Source organism: Dromiciops gliroides, chromosome 4, assembly GCF_019393635.1.
Source record: "Dromiciops gliroides isolate mDroGli1 chromosome 4, mDroGli1.pri, whole genome shotgun sequence".
Classification (NCBI taxonomy): Eukaryota; Metazoa; Chordata; class Mammalia; order Microbiotheria; family Microbiotheriidae; genus Dromiciops; species Dromiciops gliroides.
The window spans coordinates 283,876,888-283,903,144 of NC_057864.1; positions in this window are offsets into that span (position 1 = coordinate 283,876,888).

Here is a 26,257-nt window from a genome sequence, read left to right on the forward strand (position 1 = left end):
TAAATTATTTATAGTCCTATATGGGAAGCAGATACTTATAATTCCTAACATTTTTGTCATTATTAGGTTATTAGTCAGAGGGCACAATCATGAATTCACTCTATTGGGATTATATCTAGAAAAAAATTAAGTGGTGAGAAAAAGGGCTGAAATGGGAGAAGGAGGAAGGGAGAGGTAGAATGGGGTAAATTATTACAAGTAAAAGAGGTATGAAAAAGTTTTTAGACTAAAGTGGGGGAAAAGGGGATGGTGGTGGTCAATGCTTGAACCTTATTTTCTTTGGAATTGGCTTAAAAAGGGGATATAGGCAAGGGAACACTGGAATTTGGCTATAATATTCCTGGGAATTTTCATTTTGGAGTCTCTCAGGAGGTGATTGTGTATTCTTTAAATTTGTATTTTATCCTCTGGATCTAAGATATCAGGGCACTTTTCCTTGACAATTTCTCAAAATATGTCTAGGCTCTTATTTTGTTCATGGCTTTCAAATAGTCCAATAATTCTTTAGTTATCCCTCCTCAATCCATTTTTCAAGTCAGTTGCTTTTCCATTAAGGTATTTAACATTTTCTTCTTTTTTTCTTTCTTTTGACTTTGTTTTATTTCTTCACAAGGTCTCCTGGTGTCATTAGCTTCCATTTGATGAATTAAAATTTAAAGGGAGTTATCCATGTGGCAAAGTCAGCTTTTTAAGAAATTCTTTTCTTCAGTGGAATTCTGTGGCCTTTTAAAAATACTAGGCTGATTTATGTTGTTGGTTTTTTTAATGTGTTATCATCTTCATGTTTTTGTGTGTATCATTTTTAGCAAGCTGTTAATTCCCTTTTCATCATTTTCTTTCATGTCTCATTTCTTTACGCATTTTTTCCTCTACTACTCATCTATCTCTTTATCTCATTCAGAATTTATTTTTGGGCTTGTGTCCAATTAGCATTTTTTTCAAATGCTTTTGTTGTAGTTGTTTTCACATTGTTGTTTTCTTCTGAGTGTGTGTGTATGTGTGTCTTGGTCTTCCCTGCCATAACACTGGCTTTTTATAGTTAAGATTTTCTTTTTTGTTTGTTTGTTTTTTGTTGTTGTTATTTGCTCACTTTTCCATCCTATTTCTCAACTCTGAAATTCATGTAAAATTTGGGCTCTGCTCACCTTGGGGTAGAGAAATACTGTTCTAAGCTTCAGGCATTTTTGTGCTGCAATTTCCAGAATTAGTACTAGGGGTCTTCAAGTGTACAGTGCTCCCAATGTGGTGTGATATGTGGAGCGGTATAGTCACTTCTTTCCTGGTCTATGTTCTGGTCTTTATGCAGGAAGTGTCCATTCTCCCCTGCAACCACCATCACTAGCACCCCTCTTGGTCCTCGAATTGTCATCAAGTTCTTTGCTCTCCTGCAGCTGCAAATGCTAGTGTTCCTCTCTGCCTTGGGACTGTGATACTTTCACCTTTGTGGCTGAGTATATGCATGCCTTTCTGCCTTTAAACTATCACCTAGAACTGAATATGAACTATAGAATTGACAACCAGTGTCAGCTGCATCCAATGCCAGTGAAGGGTCCCTTGTATTCTCTTTCTGAATAGTTGTCTGATGCCCCTAAGTTTCTCTGCACTAAGAGCTTCTGAAGATGTTACTGTTTTCACTGCATACTACAAGGCCTGACAGTGGTGCTGCTGCATCATGTGCTCCAGAATGGTCCCCACCCATTTGACACAGACTTATCTGACCAATCTCCTAAATTGTCTTAGGTTTGAAAAATGTCTCACCATGACACTTTTTTTGGCTCTGAAGCTCCAAAATTGAATTTGGGGCATTATTTTAAATTTGTTTGGAAGAGAATATTGAGAGGTTTTTGCTGGGTTGCTGCCTCTAAGGTACTATCTTAGCTGTGCCCCTGAGGAAATATTCTTAAGGTTATTCAGAGCAGAAAATAAGGTCAAATGGGAAAAATCCCTGGCCACATCTGGCAAATTATTTAGAAAACAGAAAGACAATGTTCTTGATTGTCTATTAATATGGTCACCAAACCAGTTCTGAATACACTTGAAGTTGGGGAGGAGGCAGCAATCATCCTGACTATAATATCTTGGTAAAAGCCTTGCTTTATTTATTTATCTCTAATGGCATATATTTCAAAGTAAAATAGAATGTGAGACTTAGTCAATAAAGTCAATAAACATATTATTTGCTAACAATTATGGTAAGCCTTAGGGATAAAAAAAAAAGACAGTTTATGATCTCAAAAATTTCACAGTATAATGGAAGAAACAACATGTAAACAAATATTTAAAATAGGTCAGTTCAGGATTAATTGAAAATAATTGAAGGCAAAATAATAAAGAGGTTATGAAAGGCTTCTTGTAGAAAGTGATACTTCAAGGAAGCGTGGAAGTTGCGATGAGGAGGGGGAGTATTCTAGTCATGGGAGATAAGCAGTAAACATGTAAATATCTGTTCATGGAGTGGGGCGGGCAAAAGGTTTGTAAGATTTAAGAAAAATGGAAAGGTCGATAGGTTATGAAGGACTTTAGATGCCAGGAGATTTTATATTAGATCATAAAGATGGTAGGCAGCCAGCAAAATTTAGCTTGGTGACATAGTCAGAACTGAGCTTTAAGAATATTTCTGATAGATGAATAGAGAATAGATCAGAGGACACAAGAAAAGGAATTGTCACTATAGCATACTTTACCAATGTACTTATCTTTGATGACCTCTATGTAAGGGGAATACACTCACTCTTGAAGAATTCCATTTTACAATTCCACTTTTAGACAGCTTTAATTTGGGGGGAGTTTTTTTCTTTTCTTTCTGACATCTATATAAGGTTGTCTCTCTGGAGTTTCTTATATTCCTCTGGTTCTGTCTTATGGGGACAAATGAATAAATAATTCTATTTATTCTCTTACAAAACAGTCCTTCAGATACCCAAGGATAGTAAGAAGGTCCATACTGTTTCTTTCCTTCTCCAGGCAAAACATGGACAATTCTTTCAAACAATATTCACATGACAGGCTTAAGGCCCTTCAACATTTTTTGCACTCATATGAACAAACTCTACACTACACTATCATTATCCTAAAATTTTGGTGCCTTTTGGAGATTTTTGGCTGCTATCTCACAATGCTTACTCATTCTGAGCTTTCTAGATGCTACAACCACCAGTTCTTTTCCAAAGCATTGACATCTAACTGTGCTTCTCCCATCTAGTAGTCATAAAGATGATTTTTTTTCCTTTGTCATATTTATTTGTATTGATTTTCATCTTATATTAAGCACAATGTTCAAGATTGTCAGAATCCTTTTATACACTGAAACCTAGCATTTTAGCTCTGTCCTTACCTTTATGTTATCTGCTTTATACAAGTCACCATTTTTTTAAAGCAAGCATTATAGTACTATGAACAGATCCCTTTTCCAATCTTGGGGTATTTCTACCATTTTCTTCTTCCAAATTTCACTGACAGTGGCCAAACACATCCGCCATTACTTTGAGAATCCTGGGATGTAGTTCACATGAGTCATATGACTGTAATCCATTAAGGATGATGAGGACAACTCTCTTACTCAGCTATTCTTCCCCCCTCAATTGCAGTGAAAAGTTTGTTCTGAGTTGAGTAAATATTTTATTTTGTTTATTGTGTTTTTAGCAACACAACTAAACTTAGGTTTATGATTTGTTTATGTAATTATTCTCTTATTGACACAAAAATAGAAATGAGACTGGTCTTAATACTTTAAATGGCCTTTTCTGAAGTGCACAAAATAAATTGTGTTTACTTATATTTCCGAGGCTAACTGTTGTTGTTGTTGTTGTTGTTGTTGTTGTTGTTGTTGTTCTGTAAGAGCCATTTTATTTGAAAGCTTTTCTAAGGACAACAGCTGTCAGTTCAATAAAATGAGCCATTAGTTGAGAATAAAAGTATCAAATCTTCTTATTTTCTAATCATTGATAAACTTTAGTGGTGTCATAACTTGCAGCAAGAAGAAATGTATTTAAAACAAAACGTAAATGTAGCAAATAATTAGAACAGTATCCCTATTTTAAAGAATCACCACCAATGTACATTAACTGTTGCAGTTTGTATAAATGTGACCCAAGACCAAAAGACTCATGCTTATCAAAATAATTAACATGAAATCAGAAAATCTCAATTTTTTTCTAAGAAAGGAATACAATAATGTTATTTACACTTAAAGATTAATATTATCTAAAAATGATTTTATTTTTAGTAAATGGGTTTTGAATGATTAACTGTCTTTTTCACAATTATTAAAACAAATTTTCATTGCTCACTAAATGAAGTATTAGGAAGTTATGAGGAACATATGATTTTTGCCATATTTTTCCTAGTAAGTAGATGTTCTAGACATATGACCTCATTAGTATAGAAAGTTCCTGATGAAGAAAACTCCTTCTAAAAGGAAAATTAACAATTTTTCTAGAATTTAGAACTTTGTAAAATTGTTGATACACATTGAGAAGTTAAGTGATGTTTTCAAGGTCACATGGTATAATGATTTTAGGTAGACCTTGAACCCTGATTCCAATGCCATTTCCCTCTATGCACTGCTCCATTATGCCTCAAAGCTGAGTAACAGAAATGTTTGAGTTATAAATACTGAAGTGGACTGAGGATGATTGGAGTCCAATGAATAATCAGAATTTTTCTCAACTGGTTTTCTCAAATGCAAGAAAAAGTTACAATGTCAATGCAATTAAAACTAGTGATTACCTGTAGACCCCACTTGGCATATGCATTGAAATGGAGGGATTGGGTTGGGTTGGCTAGCATCAACACAAGTTGTTCCATTGTAGCAGTTGGCTGGGTAAATGGCACAGGCATTTTTCATAATCTGCCAGAAATCTTCAGTCCACTGTGGAGCACATGAACACTATGAGGAAAAAACATTAAAAAATAACTCTTTTCCATTAAATATTAATTTCTTTGGTTGTTCATATATAGCATGCTTTAATTTCCAAGACCAGCATTTTAAAATAGTCCCCAAAGTGTCAAAAACACTTCTTTCCTCAATTCTTTCTAGTACATTCATTCTATTTCCTTACTATATCAAATTCCAAATAATTTTGGTGTTTGAATATCCTATGCTTTGTTTAAATTTTCTGACTAGTGAGTTCCTCAAACAACTTGTCCTTCTCTGAGAAAGAATTAATCATAGAGTCAGAGCTAAGATGGCTAATAAAAGGCAATGTTCTACCTGAGTTCTCCCCCAAACCCCTCTGAACACCTTTAAATAATGCCATAAAAATTCCTGGAGAAGCAGAATCTACAAAAGGATGGGATGAAATAATTTTCCAGCTAAACACAATGAAGAAGGTCAGCAGAAGAAGTCTGATGCACCTGGTGAGTATGGAGCATAGTCTCACACAGGCAGCAAGCAACAGGTCAGGCCAGACCAGACCAAAGCAAACCAGGAGCCGGCCTTAGAACCCACTAAATAAGCAAGGGCAGCAGCAACTGCTTCTGAAACTCTCAGCCTACATATGATAAGGAGGTTAAAGAAATGATTAAGAGGATATTTATGGGGTCTCTTTGCTGGCACTGAGAAAATTCATTCACAGTTATTCATCAAACAATATTGCTATGCCTGTGTACAATGTTCTCTTGGTTCTGTTCACTTCACTATACATAAGTTCACAGAAGTCTTTCCAGGGCTTTCTGAAATCATTTTGCTTGTCATTTCTTATAGCATAATAATATTCCATCATACACAACAACTTGTTTAGCCATTCCCCAATTGATAGGCATTCCTTTGATTTTTAATTCTTACTAACTACAAAAAGAGCTGCTAGAAATATTTTTGTACAAATAGGCCTTTTTCTCCTTTTTTGGATGTCTTTGGGATATAAAGCTAGCAGTGATATTGCTAGATCAAAGGAATACACAGTTCTATAGCTCCTTTGGAGATAGTTCCAAATTATTCTTCAGAATGGTTGGATCTTGTTGGAGCTCCACCAACAGTGGATTAGTGTCCCACTTTTCCCACATCCCCTCAAACAACCAATATTTTAATTTTTTTTTTTTTATATTTGCCACTCTGGTAAGTGTGAAGTGATACCTGAGTTGTTTTAATTTGCATTTCTCTGATAAATAGTGACCTAGAGCATTTTTTCACATAATTATTGGCAGCTTTGATTTCTTTGTCTGAAAACTACCTATTCAGACCCTTTGACCACTTATCAATTGGGCAATGAGGTTTATTTTTTTTTATAAATATGAATCAGTTCTCTATATATTTAAGAAATTAAGCCTTTATCAGAGACACTTGTTTTAAAGATTCTTTCCCAGTTTTCTCCTTCTCTTTTAATCTTGGTTAAAATAGTTTTGTTTGTGCTAATACTTTTTGATTTTATATAATCAAAATTATCTATTTCATATTTTGTTTTGCTCTCTATGCCTTCTTTGTTCCTAAATTCTTCCTCTGTCCATAAATCTGACAGATAAACTATTCCAAGCTCTCTTTTTTATTTTCTAGAGATTGTTTACAGAATAAACTGCCTTTCTTGAAATCATCCTAGGCTCACCGCTTTTTTTATTTGTTTGTTTAGCATTTTATGTTCTCCCAATTGCATGTAAAAACATGTTTACAATCTAATTTTATTTTATTTTAAATTTTTTTGCAATTGCATGTAAAGATATTTTTTGAGTTCCAAATTTTTCTCACCCTGTCTTCACTCCCCCATGTCCCATCCTCTCCTCCTGAAGCCAGAAAGCAATCTGATATAGGTTATACATTGTTTTTTTTTTATTATTACCACTTTATAATACAGTTTGCAATCTGGTACTTCTAGACCAAATTCTTTCATATGTATATTTTTATCAATTCCCTTGATATACTTGAGTTTTTGTACTTCCAGATGAATTTTGTTATTATTTTTTTCTAGATCTATAAAATATTTTGTTAGTTTAATTGATATAGAACTACATCAATAAATTACCTTAGGAAAGATTGTCATTTTTATTATATTGGATAGGCCTACCCATTAACAATTAATATTTTTCCAGTTGTTTATATCTGACTTCATTTGTTTGAAAAGTGTTTTATAGCTCTAGTCATATAGTCCCTGGGTTTGTCTTGGCAGGGAAACTCCCAAGTATTTTATATTGTCCACAGTTATTTTAAATAGAATTTCTCTGTCTATCTGTTGTTGCTGGACTTTGTTGGTAAAAATAGAAATGATGATATATGTGGATTTATTTTGTATCCTACACCTTTACTAAAGTTGTAAATATTTTCAAGTAGTTTTCTAGTTGATTCTCTAGCATTTTCTAAATATAACTTCATGTCACCTCCAATAAATGATAGTTTTTCCTCATTCCTTTTTCTAATGCATTTAATTTCTTGTTCTTCTGTTATAGCTATAACAATTCTAGTATGATATTAAATAAAAGAGGTGATAATGGGAATACTTGCTTCAACCCTAATTATATTTGGAAGGCTTCTAACTTATCCCCATTACAGATAATGCTCTTTGATGGTTTTACATAAATATTACTTAACATGTTAGGGTAAGCTCCATTTGTTATTATGCTTTCTATTTTTTTTTAATAGGAAAAACTGCTATATTTTGTCAAAAGCCTTTTCAGCATCTATTGAGATAATCATATTATTTCTATTGGCTTCATCATTGATAAATCAATTATGCTTATGGTTTTCCTAATATTGAATCAGCCCTAAATTCCTGGTCATAGTGTATGATTCTTTTGATTTATTGCTATGATCCTTTTGAATGGTATTTTATTTAATTTCATTAGGGAGATTGGTCTATAATTTCCTTTTTCTGATTTTGCTCTTCCTGTTTTGGGTATCAGCATCATATTTTTCTCATAAAAGAAATTTGGTAGAACTCTTTCAGTTATTTTCCCAAATAGGTTATATAGAATTTGGATTAATTGTTCTTTAAATGTTTGTTAAAATTCACTTGTGAATCCACCCATTCCTGGGCATTCTTTCTTAGGAAGTTCATTGACGGCTTGTTCAATTTTTTTTTCTAAAATTGTGTTAAGCATTTCCTTTCTTCTTCTGTTAATTTGGGATATATATAAATGTATATAACACATATATGTCATGTTTGTATATATGTATATGTGTGTGTGTGTGTGTATTTTCATCCATTTCATTTATATTGTCAAATTTATCAGAATACAATTGGGCAAAAGAGTTCCTAATAATTGTCTTAATTTGCTCTTCTTTGGTGTTGAGTCCACCCCTTTCATTATTATTAGTAGTAATTTGGTTTTCTTATTTCCTTTTTTTGATCAAATTTACCAGTGGTTTATGTATTTTGTTATTTTTTCATAAAATCAGCTTCTAGTTTTATTTATTTATTTATTCATATTTTTTTTGGGGGGGGGTGATAAGGCAATCGGGGTTAAGTGACTTGCCCAGGGTCACACAGCTAGTAAGTTTCAAGTGTCTGAGGCTGGATTTGAACTCAGGTACTCCTGAATCCAGGGCTGGTGCTTTATCCACTGTGCCACCTAGCTGCCCCTAGGTTTAATTATTAATTCAATGGTTTTCTTATTTTCAATTTTATTAATTTTTCCTTTGATTTTCATTATTACCAATTTGGTTTTTAGTTGGGAATTTTTAATTTGTTCATTTTCTAGTTGTTTTTTGTTGCATGCCCAATTCAATGATGAGATTTTTCACTATTTTATTGATGTAAGCAGTTAGGGATATCAACTTCCTCCTAAGTACTACTTTGGCTGCATTCCATAAATTTTGATATGTTGTCTCATCATTTTCTTTTTCTTTAATGAAATAATTGATTGTTTCTGTGATTTCTTATTTGACTCACTTGTATTTTAGACTGATTGTTTAATTTCCAATTGATTTTTAATCCCTCTTTCAAGTGTCCATCATCAAATATATTTTTATTGCATTATGATAAGAAAAGTTATTTATGATTTTTGTTCTTCTGCATCTGGTTGTGAGATTTTTATGCAGTAAAACATAATCAATTTTTGTGTATGTCCTATGTACTGCTTAGAAGAAATGATATACCTTTCTATTCCCATTCACTTTTCTCCAGATATCTATCATATTTAAGTTTCCAAGAATTATATTCATTTCCTTCACTTCTTTCATTTTTTTTCTTTTTCATTTTTTTTGTTAGATTTATCCAGTTTTTGAAAAAGGAAGTGTGAGAATTGGAATGATACCCCTGCTGGGAGGGACATTGTGAGCTCTGGCTTGAAAAAAAAAACATCTGAATTTGGTGTCTGGAAATGATGTCTGCTGTTGTGGGTCCTGTCAATCAGTGTTACCAACCAATTAGCTTGGAACTTTGTGTGTGAATGGCCCTGTTTCCTGTTTCACAGGAGGCTTCTGGGAGAAGCTGTTTAGGAGTGGACCCATTCGTTTCTGGACTTTGGTGTGGTGGGGGACTTCACATGGGCTCTTAGGAAAGGAAGTTTTTGTTTTTTTTTTTTTCTCTCTGGCTATACCAAATAGATCTAACCTAGGATTTCTCATGCTATAAGGAATCTGTTCTCAATCTCTCTCTCTTTTTACTAACTTCTAAAGTGCTTTAATAAATACTTAAAAGACTAAACCCTTGCTAAAGCTTCAAATTTATTTATTTATTTTTTTTGCAGGGCAATGGGGGTTAAGTGACTTGCCCAGGGTCACACAGATAGTAAGTGTCAAGTGTCTGAGGCTGGATTTGAACTCAGGTACTCCTGAATCCAGGGCCAGTGCTTTATCCACTGCGCCACCTAGCTGCCCTAAAGCTTCAAATTTAAGATTTTAGACATCACAGCTAGAATTTTAGGCCCTTACAGAAGGTTAGAGTCCCCCACTAGTATAGTTATATCTATTTCCTTCTGTATTTCAATCAGTTTCTTAAAAAATTTAGATGCTATACCATTTGGTACATATAGGTTAAGTATTGATATGACTTCATTGTCTATGATACCACTCAGCTCTTTTAAGTAGGTCTATTTTTGCTTTTGCTTTGTCTGAAATCGTGATTGCCACACCTTCCTTCTTTGCTACAGTTGATCCATAATAAATTCTGTTCCAGTCCCTTTTATTTATCTTCTGTGTATCTCTCTGTTTCAAATATGTTTCTTGTAGACAACATAATGAAGTATTTTGGTTTTTAATCCCTTCTGTTATCTCCTTCCATTTAATGGGTGAATTCATCCCATTCATATTCATAGTCATAAGGATTGTTTATTGGGCAGCTAGGTGGCACAGTGGATAAAGAACTGGCCCTGGATTCAGGAGGACCTGAATTCAAATCTGGCCTTAGACACTTGACCCATACTAGCTTTGTGACTCTGGGTGAGTCACTTAACTCTTACTTCCCCACAAAAAAAATAATAAAAATTAAAAAAAAGGTCTGTTTATTTCCCTCCATACTTTTCCACCTGTTTATCCCCACACACTTTTCCACCACCCTTTCCTTCCTCATAAGTATCTTGATCACCACCTTCCACAATATCCCCTACCTTGTATCAGTCCCTCTTCCTCCATCAATTATCCCCATCATTTTTATACTTCCTTAGACATTTCTATACCCAACTGAGAATGTATGTTATTCCCTCTTTGAGCCAACTTTGATGAGAATAAGATTTAATATTTTCCTGCTATGCACCCCACCCCCGACATCTTGCCCTACATTAAAAAAGTTCCTTCATGTCTCTCTCTCTCTCTCTCTCTTTTTTTTTTTTTTTTTTTTTTTTTTTTTTTTTTTTTGCTGGGCAGTGGGGATTAAGTGACTTGACCAGAGTCACACAGCTAGTGTCAAGTGTCTGAGGCCAGATTTAAACTCAGGGCTTACTGGCCAGGGCCAGTGCTTTATCCACTGTACCACCTAGCTGCCCCCTCATGTCTCTTTGTTGTGGGACAATTTACCCCCACTCAATTTCTCTGCTCTTTCTTCTTCCATGGAATTTTTTTTCTTACTACTTTATTTTGTTTTTTGGGGTGTTGTCCCATCAGTGTGACCTTATAACCACATCTTCTGTCTGTGAGTGACTGAAATTTGCTTCGGATGCCCCAAACAGCCATTGTGACTGGCTCTCCTGAAACTGCCCCACATGTAAGCCTCAAGAGCCCAAGCCCAACTCAGTGGGGATATGCACATAAGCCTCACGCAAATGCCAGCTTCCTCTGCCCATCCCCCAGCCCTGGGGTGGCCAGGGAATTATCGTGGCATTTGTGTGGGCACAGTGCTGCCCGAAGGTCTGGTGAGAAAGAAGGGTTTATAATCAGGAACAGGGGTAGTGAAAGGGGGGCTGACAGTGAAATGAGAGCAAGTAGAGAAGACACCATGAGAGAAGAGACTCTGAGAAAGGAGAGGAAGTACTGAGGATGCTACGGAGGTGGGCAGACATTGAAAGTGGAGGAGAGCTAGTGAGAAGGTGGAGATGCTGAGAGGTTGCTACATTGAAGAAATGGTCGCTACAGAGAAAGACAGAGAAAGGAGATGTCGCTTGGGGGTTGTAAGTGCAGAGGGCAGCCGGGCGGCCACACCCACAGGTGAGAAATACGCTCTGTGGTTGTAAGCAGAAGCAGCAGAGTCAACAGCAGGAAAGAATGTTTAAAACACAGTCAGGTTGTATTTCTCTTTGTATTCAATTCTAAGTTTGTTTCATACAAATAAACCCTGCTTTGTTTATTTTTTTAAAAATGCTTTTGCTTATCAGTCTGATAGGCAGTGGGGGAAGGGGCAGGCTCTTGCTGGTTGTGTCCCTGTAGTACCTGGGGGAATTTTTAAACCCATAGGCAGGTAGGCAGCTAATAGCCAGCTATAGCTTTACCAATTAAAAGCAGTCAGATAGCAAGCCAGGAATTCACAGCTTAGGCCCAGTTAAGATAAATTTTTACATTGAAAGAAACCAAGAAGGGACTTATGGCCAGTTGTAATTTTTTAGCTAGATATAATTTTTCAGAAAGCTAGTATAGTTATAAGTTTTACAGATTAGCAGTTAGTTCCAGTAATTTTTTACATGTCCGTATATACTCCTTCTAATAACTTTTATAATAAAGTTGTTAAGACAAAATACAATCATCCCTTCAATGTCACCTTATAACCACATGCTCTGTCTACATATTCTCCTTCTATTTGCTCTTATAATAAAGTTGACTTACAAATATAATTTTGTCATATAGAAATACAAACAGTTTATCTTTTTTGAATTTTTTACTGTTTTTCTTTCTTGTTTCTTTTTTACCTTTTTATGTTTTCCTTAAGTTTTATATTTGGAGGTCAAATTTTTTATTCAACTCTGGCCTTTTAATCAGAAATGCTTGAAAGTCCTCTATTTCATTAAATATACACTTTTCCCCTAAAAGATTATATTCAATTTTCTGAGTAGGTAATTCTGGGTTGTATACCTAACTCTTTTGCCTTCTGGTATATCATATTCCAAGCCCTGTGGTTGCTTAATGTGGATGCTGCCAAATCCTCTGTAATTCTGATTGTAGCTCCACGATATTTGAATTCTTTCTTTTTGTTTGCTTCCAATACTTTCTCTTTTATCTGTGAGCTTGAAAATTTGTCTATAAAGTTCCTGGGAGTTTTCATTTTGGGATCTCTTTCAGGTGGTGATCGGTGGATTCTTTCAATTTCTATTTTTCACTCTGGTTCTAATATATGAGGGCAATTTCTTCAACAATTTCTTGAAAAATATTGTCCAGCCTTTTTTTTTTTTTGGTCATGGTTTTCAGGTAGACCAATAATTCTTTTATTATGTGTCCTGGCTCTATTTTCTAAATCTGTTGTCTTTCCATGAGAAATTTCATATTTTTTTCCTTTTTATTTTGTTTCATTAAATCTTGATGTCTCATTGAATCATTAGTTTCCATTTGTTCAATTCTAATTTTTAAAGAATTTTTTTCTTCAGCAACCTTTTGTCCTTCTTTTTCCATGTGTCTATTTTTTTGTTAGGGAGTTATTTTCCTAAGGAAATTGTTGCAGATCTTTTCCCATGCTATTGACTCTTTTTTTCATGGTTCCCTCGCAATACCCTAATTTATTTTCCCAGTTTTTTCTTCTATGTCTCTAATTTGCTTTTTAAAGTCTTTTTTAAGCTCTTCCACGACTTTTTTTTTGGGCTGAGACAAATTTACAATTTTCTTTGAAGCTTCAGCTGTAGCTACTTTGTTACTATTCTCCTCCTCTAAATTTATGCCTTGGTCTTCCTTCTTACTGTACTAACTTTCAATCACAAAACTTTTTTTTTTGTTTTTGTTTCTCTTGCTCATTTTTATGCCCATTTTGTGACTTTTTTGTGTGTCTTTCTTTAGAGAGTTGAGCTCTATTCTTGCACTGTCCCAAGATTTTTTCTGAGACTATGGGTCTTACTGTGTCTTTCACTGGGCTTCAGGGTTTAGTCATTTTCTTTCTCTATAGAGTAAGCTTCCCTTCTGACAGGTATTGGGGCATTAGTTCTCCCTTTTGGCCTTCCCTGTCTGTAGGGTGGCCTTTTGGGGGAGGGGGTGTTCCTACTTCTGGGTTGTTAAATTTAACAAATTCTTTCTGGTGGTTGGCCCTAAAGAAGGGATCTTGTTGCTGGTCTGCTGCATAGGTGGAACTCTACTGCTGGGTTGCTATGATAACAGAGTCACTGTGCTAGCAGGCTCTGGAGGAGTAATTTTGTTACAGATCTGCAGGAGGGTTTCAGTCCCATGCTGCTGGTTTGCTATGGGAAAAGAGTCCTCTTGTTGGTAGGCCCCAAGGGTGAGAACTTTCTGTTGCTCAGTATTCAATAGGGTTTCACTACTGGTCAGCAGGGTCAAGGCCTCTCTGGTGGTCTGCACTTGTGTTTGGGTGGCTGGCAAAGATCCCTACTATGCTGCCCAGACTGCCCACCTGCTCAGTGGGCTCCTAGTTTGTTGGAGGATGGAGCCTCACTGGTGGATTGGCCCTGGCTTAGAACTTGCCTTAAGACTCCCTTCTGTGAGCCTTTGCTTTTAGATCTTACTTCCCTCCAACCTAGGTAAGATGGACCTTTACTGATGGCTTGGTAGAATTCATGGCCTTTCCTGCTCCTCAAATTATTCAGAGGCAGTTTTCTTTTGGTTTGGAGGGGAAATTTGGGAGAGCTCCAGAGGTTTCCTTCCACATTTTGCCATCTTGGCACCAGAAGTCAAGAAAGGCTATTCAAAGTATAATGATCTAATTAAAGTCTGTCAAACTGTTTTTAGGGCTTTAGTCTCTTTATCTGTAAAATAAGCACATTAGATTTAATTTCCAAGATTCCTTTCAGTGTGACTGTTTTAGAATTTAAGATCTCTCTACCTCTTATTACCCCAGCAATATTCTGAGTAAATCTTGATATTGTGAAATTTGCATGGATCACCCTCTAGTATCCTTTACCATACACCCCAGTGGGAAGACCAATGAATTCATGTTTAGAGGAATTTCTTTCAAATTCAGTTTTTCTGTCTCTCTCTCTTTGTCCTTATCTTCTGTCTCTCTTTTCTCTCTCCTTATATATAGTTACAAAGACTTTAGAGAGAGAGAGAGAGAGAGAGAGAGAGAGAGAGAGAGAGAGAGATATGATAAATAGCTCTCTATATCTCTATCTCTAGAAATACCTATTTATCTGTGATTTCATCAGTATAGAAAGTTCTTTATAAGGGAATTCTTTCTACAAATGCAAATCAGCAATTCTTCTGCTCTTTAGAGATTTAGAAAATTTTGTAAGTACACTGAGAACTTAAATGATATTTTCCAAATCACATGGCCTAAGAATTTAAGGGACAGCATGAAGCCTGAATCCAATACCAGCTCTTTCTATGCACTGCTCCATTCTGCCTCTCAGCAGAGCAATAGAAATGCTTGTTATAAATATATACATATTGAAATGTGCTGAGGACAGACAGACACAGAGACAGAGAAAGTGATTCAGCAGATCTTATGAATTGTCAGATGAGAAATTCTTTCTCACGTTTTCACTCTTCCTTTACCCCAGTCAAACAGTGGGTGACTCAATGAAATAGGCCAGCTACCTCAATGAGGCACAAAGTCAGGAGCTGGTATATTTCCCTCATTTGCCCAGAATGGCCATAAATTGTCAGAATTCACATCACTACAACCTGTTGCTCCAGAGAGGAACAATGAGCCTTTTACTTTCTTAACTAACCCTAGATGTTCCAGTGCCCAGTTTCTACATAAAACAGAATGCCCAATTAGCTTTATTCTGACAATTAACATCCTTACCCCAGCTGGAGGCATTCCAAAGCCATGCCTTATTCTAAACTTGAACATAGTATCTTTTAGGTAGTAGACAATCTGCCCTGCTATTATGCCCCAGTCCTTGGTGACTTGTCATCTGCCCTTTCTATCTGCCATACACTGAACATGAACAATGATGCTCCCTTTCATCCTGTCTCCTGCAATATGAATGTAAGATCGTTGAAAGCAGAGACAGTTTCCATTTTCTATTAATATCCCTAGCAATTATCAAAGTTCTTGGCACCTAGTAAGTACTTATTAAATGTTTTTTATATTCCATTCCATTCTTAGTTTGTTTTTGTTTTTTTTTGAAACCTAGGTTTTTGTGTTCAATTCTTCATGGGTTGTCCTTATCTACTCTTTTAAACTGAATTTGTTTTAATGCAGTACAAAAGAGTTTTTATTATTACTGCTTTGTAGTGTAATTTGAGATTTAGAAGTGTTATTCCTTCTTTCATGATTTTTTCATTGCTTGAGATTTTAAACAATTTATTATTTTGTATATCTCTGTAAAGTAATTCTTGGGTATTGTAGGGGCCAAATTTAATATGGAGAGAGTTAATTGGGTGGTTTGCCATAATATTGGAGTTCAGAAAATAATGAGGCACCTCTAGGTCCAAAGCTTCCTCCCATCTGAACTGTTTTTTTTAGTTATTACTCCCAGGCCAATAAGAAAGGAGCTTAACAGCCTCTTTTCCACAAACAAATTAGGTTTTATTTAATGGGAATAAAATATACAGGAAAGGTGAAATTGATAAAGTCAAGGAAAAGGGAATAGGGAAAAAGGAAAATGGATAATCTCCCTCACTCTAACAAGGCTGTCGCAAACCCAAACTCACTTTCAGCTCAGCTAATTCAAAGGGCTGAATTTAACTCACCACCGTAGGTCTGTAATTTCTACAGGAGTCAGCTGTTCAGCCTGTAGTCTGCTCCAAATGCTCCTCCAAGGGCAGAGAGATACCAAGAGTGTGTTCTACTTCCTGTTGGGGTCCCTTTTTCTACCTTTTTCTCCCTCCCCCAAAGGGGAGGTCCTTCAAGTAGTGTGGCTGAGACTGTTGATGACACAGTCCACAGCTTCTGAGGGCACTCCTTCCCAGCGTTGGCCAAGTTTAGACCAGGTCTGACAGGGCAGGCCAGGTGTGGCTCAAATCTAATCATCTTTAAGTAGGTACTTAGTAGATTCTCATTCACACCCAATTCAAACACTACTAAGACAATCAAGTCAGACCCCTGGGTATCTGCCAAATTCCATTATTTTACCACAGTAGCTAAATCCCCAGTTTACTAGCATATTAAATGTCAAATATCACTTTGTGGTATTAACATTTTTACTGTATTGGTACAAACCACAAGCATTGAATATCCCTCTAATTAATTATCTGTCACTCTTAATATCTTTAAATTATGTTCCATAATTGTATACATAAATATCTTGAAAGTACCTTCATAAAGTAAATTTGAGATGTTATTTTCAATGGGCTATCACTTTCTATTTTTCTTCCAAGCTTTTATTATTGCTATACTGAAATGTTCTTGATATCAGTAATTTTACTTTGTTACTTTATTTTATTATTCTCTACAATTTTCTATGTCAATTTTTATGTCATTGGCAAACAGAATGATGTTTTTCTTTGCTTATATGTTGACCTTAATTTATTTCTCTTTTATTGCTATTGTTAGCATTTCTAGAATTATCTAAAAATGAAGGATGATTGTATTTTTGATTCTAGGAGTTACTGCAGAAGATCATAATGTTTCTTCCATCACATATAAGACCAACTTTTAGTTTTATATCTATTTAATCATATCAAAACCTCATCCGTCTATTCCTATGCCTTTATTATTTCTAAAAATTTCCTTCTGAGTTGGGACATTAATTTGTTGTCCCAGACAGTTTTCAAATTCTGAAACAATCTAGATCTCGGTTGTCACACAGGTAAGGAATCTAGTTTATTATGTCTGGGGGTAAAATATACAGACCTCCTACCTAAAAATCATGTCATAAATAGGAACAAAATCATTCTTAATGTCAGTATTTCATCTAGAAATATGCAGTTCTCAATAGATGCTATATACACCTGTTTATTTATCCTTTTTACTATAATCTAACAACTAAAACATTATCATGAAATAGTTTAAATGACTTTAGTTCCTTAGATGCCACAGGTTTTTTCTTGACAGTTTCTCAGAAATAAGCCTAATTAAAAGAAATAAGGAATGGAACTATGTCTTGCTTTAAAAAAAAGTACCATAGACAATGATGTAATATCAATACTAAACTTATATGCATCAAGTAGTATAGCATCCAAATTCTTAGAGGAGACATTAAGTTAGTTACAGGAAAGAACATCAAAACTTATCAGTGGGAAACCTCAACCTACCTCTCTCAGAATTAGTAATCCCTAAATTTTCTCTCCTGGTTCTATTTTCCATGTCAGTTGTTTTCCATTGAAATATTTTTCATTTTCTTCTTTTTTCATTCTTTTGATTTTGACTGATCCTTGATGTCTCAGTGTCTTTAGCTTCCATCTCTCCCATTCTAGTTTTACAGAATTATTTTCTTCAGTTAGCTTTTCTATTTCCTTTCCAATTTGTCCAATTCTACTCTTTAAGGAGTAATGTTTTTTTTTTCAGTGGATCCCCCCCATTTCTCCAATTGTATTTTTAAGGAAATGCTTTCTTCATTTTATGTTTGTAATTCCTTTTCTAAACTGTTAACTTTTCCCCCCATTATACTCTTGCATAACTCTCATTTCTATTCCCAACTTTTCTTCTACATCTCTTATTTATTTATTTTTCATATTTCTTGAAATCTCCAAAGAAGGCTTTTTGGATTTGAGACCAATTCATCTTCTCCTTTGAGGCTTCACATCTCAGTGTTTCGACAGTGTTGTCCTCTTCTAAGTTGAACTGTGCTCCTGAGGCACAGGGGCACTGTCCTTAGCTTCTTTTGCTGGAGGACAGTGGCCTGATTACTGGTTTTCTATGCCAGGGTCTCGGGCTCCCAGCTTATTAATTGCACAGGGGTGGTTTGGTCTATTGTGCCTGTTATATGGGACATTCCTGGGTTGGCAGGTAACGTGCTGTGTTGGAGTGGGAAACCACACAACTGCTGTACTATACCACTAGCCTGTTGATCCAGTACCAAGGGGCCTCAGATTCTGATCTGTGCCATGGCTAAGAGCCTCCTGCTGACTTGCCCAGACATTCTCTGTGCCAGACTGTGCTCCCCTTTTACCCAATTTAGACAAACCTTTCCTGAAGTCCTTTTTAGTTACCTTAAGCTGAAAAATTGTTTCACTCTGTCTTTTTGTGGGTTCTGTATCTACAGAATCCATTTAGAGGTTTAATTTAACATTGTTTCTGAAAGAAACTTTGGAGAGCTCAGGAAACTTTCTGGTTACTCTCCAATATCATTGCTCTGCCCAGAGACATTGTGTTAAAAAAGATATAAGAGATAAGAATGGATGCTGCTTATGTAGCTGACTTTAGTGGGAACTTCAGTGGTTCTTAAAGAGAATCCTCTGAGCTCTCTAAATGTAGATTAGGCTTCTAAGTTACTTCAAATTTAATTAGAGGCTTTCAGGTAGAATCCAGATGACCACTTGACTGACATATTGTTGAAGGAATTATTTTTTAGGCATAAGAAACAAGTGACCTGTTAGATCCCATAAACTGCTAAGAATCTTTGATTCTGTAAATAACCTGGTTAGGATTCAATCTCACAACCACAGAGAAATTCAAAATTTCATTACCTTTCCAAAATTCTTGCAACTTCTATCCACATATTAGATATACTAGGTAAATTGAATTACTCATGCTTCTCTTTACATATCCAGTTCTTTTGTGTCTTTTTAGGTACTTGCTCATACTATTTATTATGTATGACTCACCCTTCCTCACATTTTCTCTTCATTTTCTACCAATACTTTAAAGTACATGTTGTATTCCATGATAAAATGTTAATCTTCTGATGATTAGGCCTGTCATCTTTTTGCCTTATATCTTTAGCACTTACATGCTAGTGTGTGTATGTGAAAAGGGGAATAGCAAGAAATTAATATGTAAATAAAAGTGATCTGAGAATACAGAATATAATCTTGGATATTAATAATTTTCAGGAAGGAAAATAGGGGACAGCAGAAAGAATAAAAATGCCTTACATTCTTTTTTAAATAAAAAGATTTTCTAAGAATAAAATTGTGATGCTTATGAATAAAATAAACATTTTTTATATCTTTCCTTATTTCAACAATAGATTGGTGCTAATTGGTGCTATGCCAAATGTGGGCCAAATATACATATTCTAAATGCATTTAAAATTACAAAGAATGTTGGAATGAGGTTCCCCTAACTGAGGAGGTAGTATGTCAAATACTGTTCAAAATCAATTACAATATTGTACATGATGATTTCAAACACACTCATAAAACAGTAATACTGATAATGATAAGGAGTAGATGAAGGAAGAGGAAAATATTATTAGAAATTATTATTTATTACCAATATCTTGGGGACATTCAGAGCTTCCCCCCTCCTTCCACAGCCCTGACTTTTAGAGGTCTAGTTTCTCCTGGATGATAAGATTGCATTGAATTGGGGCAGCTAGATGGCACAATGGATAAAGAACTGGCCTTGGATTCAGGCAGAGCTGAGTTCAAATCCAGTCTCAGACACTTGACACTAGCTGTGTGACCCTGGGCAAGTCACTTAACCCTCACTGCCCTGCCAAAAAAAAAAAAAGATTGCATTGAATCTCTTCATTTGGTTAGACCCATCACAATCTTTCAAAGAATTTAAGGCAAGGAAACTCATTATGTTCCACTTTGGCTTAAGTGGAACCAGATCCTTTTATGTAGTAGATAGCTGAAGGCTTCTCAGTGTGTGTTTGGTGGTGGTGGGGGGGGGGGGTCATTTCCTGCTGGCTTGAGATAATCTTTCTGTGCATTGAACACCTACTCTTTAAAAGCACCATTATTTTCTTTGATCTGATAGAGATGGACAAACAACCATGATTGCCTGCTTTTTTTTTTTTTTTGGCAGATATGATAGGTTATTTATTTATTTATTTTGCTTTTTAGTATTTTATTTTTTCCCTGTTACATGTAAAGATAGTTCTCAACTTTTGTTTATACAAGCTTTCCAATTTCAGATTTTTCTCCCTCCGTCCCCTCCCTCTCTCCTCCCCTAGACAGCAGGTAATCTGATATAGGTTATATATATATATATATATATATATATATATATATATATATGTATGTATGTATGTATGTATATATATGTATGTATATATGTATATATAAAATAACATTATACATACATATAATATACATACATAATAACATTAAACATACTTCTGCATTAGTCATGTTATAAGAGAAAAATCAGGGAAATGACGAAAAACTTAAAAATAGAAAAACAACAGCACCAAAACCAAAAGAAATAGTATGGCTCATTCAGCATCTATACTCCACAGTTTTGGGTTTTTTTTCCTGGATTTGGAGATCCTCTTCTATCATGAGTTCCCTGGAACTCTTCTCTACCATTGCATTGGTGAGAAGAATATAGTCCATCACAGTAGATCAACACTCAATGTTGATGATACTGTGTACAATGTTCTTCTGGTTCTGCTCATCTCACTCATCATCAGCCCAGGGCAAGACCCTCCAGGTTTCTCTGAACTCCTCCTGGTCATCATTTCTTACAGCACAATATTATTCCATTGTATTTATATACCACAACTTGTCCAGCAATTCCCCAATTGATGGGCATCCCCTCAACTTCCAATTCCTTGCCACAACAAAAAAGAGCAGCTATAAATGTTTTTGTACATGTGGGTCCCTCTGCCCTTTCCATGAGCTCTTTGGGAAAAAGACCCAAAAGTGGTATTGCTGGGTCAAAGGGTATGCACAGCTTTATCAACCTTTGTGCACAATTCCAAATTGCTCTCCAGAATGGTTGGATCAGTTCACAGCTCCACCAACACTGAATTAGTGTTCCAATTTTTCCACAGCTTCTCCAACATTTATTATTTTCATTTTTTTGTCATTTTAGCCAATCTGATAGGTATCAGGTGGTACCTCAGAGTCATTTTAATTTTCATCTCTCTAATCATTACAGATTTAGAGCATTTTTTCATATGGGAATAGATAGCTTTGGTTTCTTCATCATAAAACTGCCTGTTCATAGCCTTTGACCATTTCTCAATTGGGGAATGACCTGAATTCTTATAAATTTGATATAGTTCCCTATGTATTTTAGAAATGAGGCCTTTATCAGAAGTGCTGGCCATAAAAATTGTTTCCCAGCTTTCTGCCTCCCTTCTAATTTTGGATGTACTGCTTCTGTTTGTACAAATTTTTTTTAATTTAATGTAATCAAAATCATCCATTTTGCATGTTATAATATTCTCTATCTCTTGTTTGGTCATAAACTGTTTTCCTTTCCAAAGATCTGAAAGATAGACTATGCCTTTCCCTTCCAATTTACCTATGGTATCACCTCTTATGTCTAAATCATGTATCCATTTTGGCCTTATTTTACTATAAGGTGTAAGATGTTGGTCTATGCCTAATTTCTGCCATAAAATCTTCCAGTTTTCCCAGCAATTTTTGTCAAATACCGAGTTCCTATCCTAGAAGCTGGAGTCTTTGGTTTTATCAAACACTACATTACTAGTGTCATTTACTACTGTGTTTCCTGGGCCTAGCCTATTCCATTGATCCTCCACTCTATTTCTTAGCCAGTACCAGATAGTTTTGATGACTGCTGCTTTACAGTAAAGCTCCAGGTTTGGTGCTGCTAACCCACCTTACTGTGAATTTTTTTTTCATTATTTCCCTGGATATTCTTGATTTTTTGTTTTTCCAGATGAATTTTGTTATTAATTTTTCTAGCTCTATAAAACAATTTTAGGTAGTCTGATTGGTATGGCACTGAATAAGTAAATTAATTTAGGTAGTATTGTCATTTTTACTATATTAGCTCTGCCTATCCATGAGCAGCTGATATCTTTCCAATTATTTAGATCTGATTTGATTTGTGTGAAGAGTGTTTGATAGTTGTGTTCATAGAGTTCCTGGGTTTGTCTTGGCAAGTAGACTCCCAAGTATTTTAGATTATCTACTGTTACTTTAAATGGAATTTCTCTTTCTATCTCTTGCTGCTGGGGTGATAATGGACATCCCTGTTTCACCCCTGATCTTATTGGGAAGGCCTATAATTTATCTCCATTGCATATAATGCATGCTGATGGTTTTAGGTAGATACTGTTTATTATTTTAAGGAAAGCTCCACCTATTCCTAAACTCTCTAGTGTTTTTATTAGGAATGTGTGCTGTATTTTGTCAAAAGCTTTCTCTACAACTATTGAAATAATCATATGATTTTGGTTAGTTTTCTTATTGATGTGGTTGATTATGTTAATAGTTTTCCTAATGTTGAACCAGCCCTGCATTCCTGGTATAAATCCCACCTGGTCAAAGTGTATTATCCTGGTGATCACTTGCTGTAATCTCCTTGCTAATATCTTATTTAAGATTTTAGCATCAATATTCATTAGGGAAATTGGTCTATAATTTTCTTTCTCTGTTTTTGATTTGCCTAGTTTTCATATCACCACCATATTTGTATCATAAAACAAATTTGGTAGAACTCCTTTTTCACCTATTTTTCCAAATAATTTGTATAATATTGGAATTAATTGTTCTTTAAATGTTTGGTAAAATTCACCTGTAAACCCATCTGGCCCTGCGGATTTTTTCTTAGGGAGTTCATTAATGGCTTGTTCAATTTCTTTTTTTTCTAATATGGGCTTATTTAAGGATTTTATTTCCTCTTCAGTTAACCTGGGCAGTTTGTATTTTTGTAAATATTCATCCATTTCATTTAGATTGTCAAATTTATTGGCATACAGTTGGGCAAAATAATTCCTAATTATTGATTTAATTTCCACTTCATTGGTGGTAACATCACCATTTTCATTTTTGATACTGGTAATTTGGTTTTCTTCTTTCTTTTTTAATCAAATTAACCAATATTTTATCTCTTTTATTTTTTTTCCTAAAACCAGCTTTTAGTTTTATTGATTAATTCTATAGGTTTTTTGCTTTCAATCCTATTAATTTCTCCTTTAATTTTCAGGATCCCTAGTTTAGTATCTAATTGGGGATTTCTAATTTGTTCTTTTTCTAGCTTTTTAAGTTGCATGCCTAATTCATTAATCTCCTCTCTCTCTTTTTTATTCATGTAAGCATTTAGAGCTATGAATTTTCCCCTCAGCACTGCTTTGGCTGCATCCCAAAGATTTTGGTATGTTGTCTCATTATTGTCATTCTCTTGGATATAGTTATTGACTGTTTCTATGATTTCTTGTTTTGCCCATTCATTCTTTAGAATGAAATTATTTAGTTTCCAATTGATTTTCATTCTACTTTTCCCTGGCTCTTTCTTACATGTAATTTTTATTGCATCATGATCTGAGAAGGATGCATTTACTATTTCTGCCTTTCTACATTTGACTATGATGTTTTTTTGTCCTAATACATGGTCAATTTTTGAAAATGTGCCATGTACTGCTGAGAAAAAGGTATATTCCTTTCTATCCCCATTCAATTTTCTCCAAACATCTATCATGTCTAAATTTTCTAGTAATCTATTCACCTCTTTCACTTCTTTCTTATTTATTTTTCAGCTAGATTTATCTAATTCTGAGAGGGGGAGATTCAGATCCCCCACTAGCATAGTATTACTGTCTAATTCCTCTTGTAACTCATTTAACTTCTCCTCTAAGAACTTGGATGCTATACCACTTGGCGCATACATATTTAATATTGATATTACTTCATTATCTATAATACCTTTTAGCACTATGTAGTTTCCCTCCTTATCTCTTTTAATGAGATCTATTTTTGTCTGTGCTTTGTTTGAGATAAGGATTGCTACCCCTGATTTTTTTCCTTTAGCTGAAGCATAATATATTCTGCTCCAGCCTTTTACCTTTACTCTGTGTGTATCTCTCTGCTGCAAATGTATTTCTTGTAAACAGCATATTGTAGGATTCTGGTTTTTGATCCACTCTGCAATTTGCTTCTGTTTTATAGCAGAGTTCATCCCATTCAAATTCACAGTTATTATTACTGTCTATTCCCCTCCATTCTATTTTCCCTCTTTGTACTTTTTCCCTTTTCTTTCACCCTATTCCTCCTCACTGACGTTTTACTTCTTACCCCTGCCTCCCCCAATCTGCCCTCTGTTTTTATCACTCCACTCTCTTTTCTTTACCCTTTTCTCCCTTGCTTTTGTCCTCCCTTCTATCAGTTCCCCCTTTCCCTTCCCCTTTTGCTTCCCTAAAGTATGAGCTAAGTTTCTTTATCCCAATGAATGTATATGTTATTCCCTCTTTGAATCAAATATAATGAGAGTATGGTTGAAACAAAGTTCACCCCTCCTTTCTTTCCCTCTATTGGAATAGGTTTTTTTTTTTCACCTCTTCATATGACATAATTCCCCCATTTTCGACTTCCCCTTTCCTCTCCTCCCCATTGAGTAACTTTTTAATCCCTTAATTTTCTTTGTCTCATCACATGAAAGACAATTTATATTTATACCCTCTGTGTAAAGTACTTCTCCCTGCCCAAATACATGTACAGTTCTTAAGAGTTATAAGTATTATCTTCCTGTGTAGGGATGTAAACAGTTTAACCTAATTGAGTAACTTTTTTTCCCTCTGTTTACCTTTTTAAAATTCTCTTTTGAGTCTTAATGTTAAGATTGAATTTTTTATTCTGTTCTGGCCTTTTCATCAGGAAATATTGAAAGTCCCCAATGTCAGAATGTCCATCTTTTCCCCTGAAAGAGAATAATCAGTTTTGCTGGGTAATAGATTCGTGGCTGCAATCCAAGCTCCTTTGCCTTCTGGAATATCATATTTCAAGGCTTGCGGTCCTTTAATGTTGAAGCTTCCAGGTCCTGAGCAATCCTGACTTTGGCTCCATGATATTTAAATTGCTTCATTTTGGCTGCTTCAATATTTTCTTCTTCATCTGATAATTCTGGAATTTGGCTGCAATATTCCTTGGAGTTTTCCTTTTGGGGTCTCTTTCAGGCAGTGATCAGTGGATTCTTTACATGATGATTTTATCCTCTGATTCTATAATATCAGGACAGTTCTCCTTAATAATTTCCTAGAATGTGGTATCTAGATTCTTTTTCTGGTCATGGCTTTCAGGCAGTCCAATCATTCTCAAATTGTCTCTCTTGGATCTGATTTCCAGATCAGTTGTCTTTCCAATGAGGTATTTCACATTTTCTTCTATTTTTTCATTCTTTTGATTCTGCTTGACTGATTCCTGGTGTCTCATGGATTCTTTCTCTTCCAACAGTCCAATTTTAATTTTTAAGGCATTGTTTTCTTCAGTGAGATTATGCACATTTTTTTTTCCATTTGGCCAGATGAATTTTTTAAGGCATTGTTTTCTTCAGTAAAATTATGCACCTTTTTTTTCCATTTGGCCAGATGAATTTTTTAAGGAATTGTTTTCTGCAGCCAATCTTTGTGCTTCCTTTTCCAAGCTGCTGATTCTTTTTTCATAGCTTTCTTGGTTTGCCTTTATTTCTCTCCCCATTTTTTCTTCTACCTCTCTCAATTGATTTTTAAAATCCTTTTTGAGCTCTTCCAGGGAAGCTTTTTATTCTTGAGACCAATTCAGCTTCCCTCGGGAGGCTTCACATGTAGGCAATTTGAGGGTATTCTCCTCATCTGAGTTTGTGTTTGTTTCTTCCCTATTGATACAGAAGCTCTCAATGGAGAGGTCTCTTTTTTGCTTCTTACTCATTATTGCAGCTTATTTATTTATTAAGTTGAGGTCTGCTCTGGGGGCACCAGGGTCCCTGTTTTGGGCTTCTTGTGCAGGGGTATAGGTGCTGTGTGACCGACTTTTTACTCTGAGGCCTTTATAGTGTGTGCATTTCTTCCCCCTGCACTTTCTGTCTGAGAGCGCTAGATCAGTGGGCCTTGTCGCACCTGTCCTGTTCATGGCCCTACAGTT